Here is a 5705-nt window from a genome sequence, read left to right as displayed (position 1 = left end):
GAGTTCTTTATAAATTTTGGATAGTCCTCTGTCAGATGCAGGGTTGGTGAAGATCCTTTCCCAATCTTGAGGCTCTCAGAGACCGAACCACTATCTAGAGAACATACACGGGCTGGACCTAGGCCTCCCCGCACATATGTAGCAGATGTGTAGCTTGCTCTGCATGTGAGTCCCGAACAACTGGAGTGGGGGCTACCCCAAAAGCTGTTGTCTCTATGTGGGATGTGTTCTTCTAGCTGGGCTGCCTTGTCAGGCCTCGGTGGGAGAGGAAGGGCCTAGCCTCACAGAGACTTGATGAATCAGTGTAGGGGAATGCCCAGCTCTGAGAAGGGGAAAGGGGTGTGTGGGGGAAGGAGTGACTGGGAGGTGGGCAGTGAGAGGGGATGTAAAGTGAATAAGTAAAAGAGAAATAATAATAAAGAAAAAAGAGAAATAATAAGATAGAAACAGAGGAAGACACCTGTCACTGGCTTCTGGTCTCCATATACACACATATGCATCCATATACACACATATGCATCCATATACACACATATGCATCTATATACACACATATGCATCCATATACACACATGACTTATATACACTACACACAAAGCAAGCCAAAAATAAAGTGTTTGAAAACCATATGTTCCCAGATATTTTGATCATTATTGTTTTTGATGCAGAAGCCACTTTGTCTTTGGCTATCAGAAGTGTTGGTCTTCTAGCTGGGCTTCCAGTATGCCCCGTCTATTGACTCTGGTTTTCTGTGCTCTCTGGATGTGAGCTATCCCAGACTTATCTTGTACATAGAAGGTCCTGCCCTGGCCAGGGAATCAGCCATGCTTCGCAGGAGCCCTGGTTTCTGTGGCTGTAAATGGTGCTTGAGGGAGAGAAGTCCCTTAAAAAGCATGTGGTGCGGGCAGGAAAGGGATGAGAGGCTCCCCGGATTCCCCACTAAGAACTTGACTTGTGTAGGGGAGGCAGATGCTGCAAGACTAGACTATGCTCAAGAGTTTGGCCGCTGGCTGCCCCTGCCGGAAAGGATCGCAGAGAAGAGCCCAGAAAAACCAAACCCAGCTGTCTCCGCATCCTTCCTGCAGAGTTGGGGGCCAAGAGCTGACAGGTGTGAGGCGGGTGTTTTCCTCTGGTCACTGAACTGGGTGTGCGACAGTGCGCCGGGCTTCCTGACGGAGGGCCCAGCATTGATAATTGTTGTGTGTAACAGGGCAGGAGGAGGTGAATCCACTCAGCGCTTTGGCAGGGCTTTTCTTTAAAGTTCATGGTGACTCCAGAGGGAAGGTTCTATTTCTGTCTTTCGTGTACAGATAAGGAAAGTGTAGCTCAGACGCTGTCACTTGGCTCGGGTCAGCACACAGTCGGTGGAGTGGCCACAATTAGATGGGATGTCTCTTGAATGGCACAGGCTTTGTTCTTTGAAAGGTCATCAGCTCTCCGTCCAGGGAGGAAGGTATTTCTCCATTGTCTACACTCAGAGCAGGTCACCGAGATCACTAAATGCCACGCCAATGTCCTTTCTTCCTTTTTTTTTTTTTAATCACTACTGATTTCATCCCATAGAACAATACACTTCAGCTGCGATATGGCTTTTCCCAGCCTCCCTTAACAGTAGGCGGGGCTAAGGGTTGAACAGCAGCTGTTGGCTTCTGGGTAAGCTCCTTAGCAAGGGACAGACAGCTGCAAGGTACCCCATTGCCCTCTTGCCATTCCTAGCTTCCTGCCCAGCCTGTGATGCTGATGACCTGCCGGCCAGTGTCATCTTGGACCCAGCCTTGAAAAATGAAAGCTTGACACTAAAGATAAGGGAACAGAGGCATAGAAGGAGCCTGGGTCCCCGGGCGACTGCCGGAACTGCCGTGCCAGCTGCAATCACTTTTCCTTGGATTTCACTTATGAGAAAGAGAAACAGATCTGTCTTGTTTAAAGCACTTATTTGGGTACTTGGCTGCAGAAGCGAAGATAAGCATCAGAAGCAGAAGCAGAAGCAGGGCTGGAGACACTTCTCGGCAGACAGGTTGCTCCCTAGCTTGCAAGAAACTCTGGCTTGATCCCCAGCACCACATAAAGCAGGCATGGCGGGTGTTGCAGGCCTGGAATCCAAGAGCTTCGGAGGTGGATGGAGGAAGTTCAGAAATTCAAGGTCATCCTGGGCTACATAGAGAGTTTGAGGCTAGCCTGGGAAGTCTGTCTGGGGTGAGGGTGGGGGGAGAAAAGGAAAAACAAATCAGGAGCAGTAGAGAATCTAGAACTTCCAAGGTTTTTAGCCTTCCTGATAAAGCCTCCCCTTTCATGAAAAAATATTTTGTGGGGTCCTCTTTTGTCATCTTGGAATAAAATTACACACAGTATACCCGAATCCACACGCAGATGCCCCTTAACTTAAAATGGGGTTATATCCTGATAAACCCACCATACACAGAAAATTCCATAACTGGAAAATTCATTTAACGCATTCAGCGTTGATGACATCAGCACCGCCCTCCCCTCCCCCCAGCACAAGGCAGAGCAGTTTACTCTCAGGATGGGTGGCTGGCTGTGGGCTCGACTCCCTGCTGGTTCCAGCACTGCTGCAACACAACTATCACACCGCTTCCTGCCTAGCCTAGGAAAGAACCCAAAATGCAAAATCTGCAGTGCTGTTTCTAGTGAAAAGGTGTGGCTTTTACATCATTGTCAACAATTCCAAGTCTTATCAGGAGTGGTGGCACTACTAGGAGACTTGGGCTAGCACCTAGGAGACTGAGCCAAGAGGACCCCAGTTTGCAGATGTCATGGGCTACATAGTGACTTCGAGGTCAGCTAAACTACATACTAAATTCTAGACCAAACTGTGTTACACAGTAAGACCTTGTCTCAAAACTAACAACAAAATCATAGGCCATGATATTTTTAAGTCAAGGTACATTTGTAATACTATAATTGTACCTTATGGGAGAAATAGAAAAGAGTCATTTGTAGTAATGTAATTCCCAAAATTAACCTGTTAATAAGCCCCATCTGCCAAGGACCAGGTAGCTTCCTGGAATGCTGGGAGTTGTAGTTATTGGAAAGTAGCGAAGTAGGGTGTCTTAAAGGTTTGTCTTTATAAACTCTTGTAGCACATCTCAGGCCATTCAGCTGGGAAATTCCAGAGACTGGTCCTGATCAGAGTCCATCTCTTAGTCAGTACTTAATATTTAATAAGGCTTGCTTTGAATTTGGCCCAAAATGGTGGAATTGGTTTTTCTCCGAAGAATATCAGGATTAACAGTAATATGTACTACGGTATGTGAATGTTTGGGTACAGCTGGACCAGCCCGCAGAGCATAGCAGTCAGATGCCAAGACTTGGGAAAACTCACCCCATGCAGAGCTCATCAATTTCAGGAGTGAGTTGTTTTCCATTCAGATACAGAACTGGTATTGTTATAGGTTTTGTGACTTTCTGAAATGGTACATGTACTTCAGTAAACTTTCTGTCTAATAAGATGAACTGCAGTGATTTATGCTATAGATACATCTTTAGAAAACACATCTCGGATTAGAGATGAAATATCTGAAATATCTTCCGTTTATATAGAGAACAGAGAGTTTGTCCATCGAGGTGTATCCTGATGGGATACTGAGAACTCACGTTGGGTAAGAGGCAGGTCAGCACTGCCCTGTCCTTGATGGATGTCCCCGATGGATGGCAGCCCTCTGAAGTCACACATCTCTGAAGGCTGCAGAACAGGCTCATAAGAGGTGTGTCTCCTCCTCCTCGAAGCCTTGTGACCTGGATCCCTGCAGTGGCTCTAGGACCCATCATCTCTGCATTCCTATTTGTCAGGGGACGCTGCGAACTCGCTGCTGCTTGAACAGTGGTGTTTTGATCTGCTTAGCAATTTAAACCCCAGGTCTTGAAAAGATCTAGCACAGAATAAATACCATAATCATTAGCACGGTGTCTGTTTTATCCTGAGAAACAGACACTGCTAGCCACGTCCGCCAGTGCTAACCAATACACATTTTCCTCATAAGATCCATCCTTTAGATAATGTCAAATCAGAGTCCAGTGAGGATTTGCTGAGGGAAAATGCCTGGCTTTTGGCATATGTACACCAGCAACTGCTCAGCCTGAGACATGGTTTGGAACTGCAGGCTCATTGTGTAGTAACAGAGGCGGTTCTTAGTTCAGGGCCCCAGGATCACTGGCTTGAGTGGAAGCAGTATGCAAGGCAATGGTGCTGTTCCTGTTAGAGCTGACTGACCACCCTCTTCTTTTCCTTCCTTCCTTCCTTCCTTCCTTCCTTCCTTCCTTCCTTCCTTCCTTCCTTCTTTTTCAAGAAAGAGTTTTTCTGTGTAGCCGTGGCTATCCTGGAACTCACTTTGCAGACTAGGCTGGCCTTGAAACTCAGAGATCCACCTGCCTCTGCCTCCCGGGTGCTGGAGAATTCAAGGTGTGCCCAGCTCATCCTTACCTTTCAACATGGCCTGGGCTATGCAGAACTTTTGACAGGTGAACTTATTATACATTGTGGTTTTGTTCCCCTTGTCCATAGATGTCAAATAAATACATAATTAACTGACTTAAATGGTTTCTCATTGTTTTCATATATATATATATATAATTTTCCAATTAAGAAAAATGCTTTATTTACCCATTATTCCCTTTTCCAAAGTTGGTTGTATTTTGTTTCTCAAGACAAGACCAGCTGAGGTCAGAAGAAGTTCCTCTGAGCACAGCAAACTGTTTGGGTTTGAAGGCAGCTACATCGCGTGCTCTCCTCCACTTGGGCCATGAAGGATGCTCTAGTCTGACTCTCCCTCTGTGCATCAAGCCTTTGCATAGTGCTTACCAGGTTACATGCTCTGAGCAGTCCCTGCTCTCATCATCTAGCTTTACAGTCGGGAAAACAGAAAACAACCTCCTCAAGTTTCCAGAGTAGGTGGCAGACACTGGGTTTGAAGAAGACATGTTGGAACTGGGAGAACATGTGATCCAAGGCATCAATGGGTCACGGGTTGTTTGAATGACTTTGTCCCCTTCCATATTTCATGTGGGGGCACAGAGTGCACTGCCTCGTTGAGTATAGCAGTGTGTAGGCACCAGGGACCAGACTTCCTGTCCTTGGTATCTGTCCCATTTTCCAAGTATAGAACTTGAGCATATTGCAAATCTAGACTCTTCCTCAAGACCTGTCCAAAATGGCACGCTGGCTAGAGCTGGCTCTCTCCTGGGTATAGTGTGAGTGGAGTTCATGATCTTCCACCATATGCATCTCAAAGCTCTGGAGCAAAGTTCCAAATGCAGGTCAGCTCTGCGTGTAGACAGCCCCAATCAGCAGACATTTGCTGATCATAAAAAAAGGGATAAAATAATGGCGCCTTCTATGCTTCCCCGGGCTGTGACCACAGTCTCAGGGAGTGATGGATAAGGGAGAGACTGGGATGGCTACCGAAGGCCTGGGCTCTTCTCTTATGCCCTGCTTGCTTTCAACTGAAACCCCCAGGGAACAAACAGGAAATTGCACCAATAAACACAATATTAATTTAAGTCCTTGGTTTCCAGAGTGACTCCGTGTGGAATCCCATCCCAGAAAAAAAGGGAGATGCAGCAGGGACTTGTCTGAGTTGAATTAGATAAGACCTAAATTGCTTTTAAAGACACAGTGTCAATGTTTTGTAGACCCCTTTTCTGAGAGATGGGAAATCTGGGAATGCTTGGCTACTATTGCCAACACT

Source organism: Apodemus sylvaticus, chromosome 7 (genome assembly GCF_947179515.1).
Source record: "Apodemus sylvaticus chromosome 7, mApoSyl1.1, whole genome shotgun sequence".
Classification (NCBI taxonomy): Eukaryota; Metazoa; Chordata; class Mammalia; order Rodentia; family Muridae; genus Apodemus; species Apodemus sylvaticus.
The sequence above is the reverse complement of the archived record's forward strand: the minus strand, read 5'-3'. Positions refer to the sequence as shown.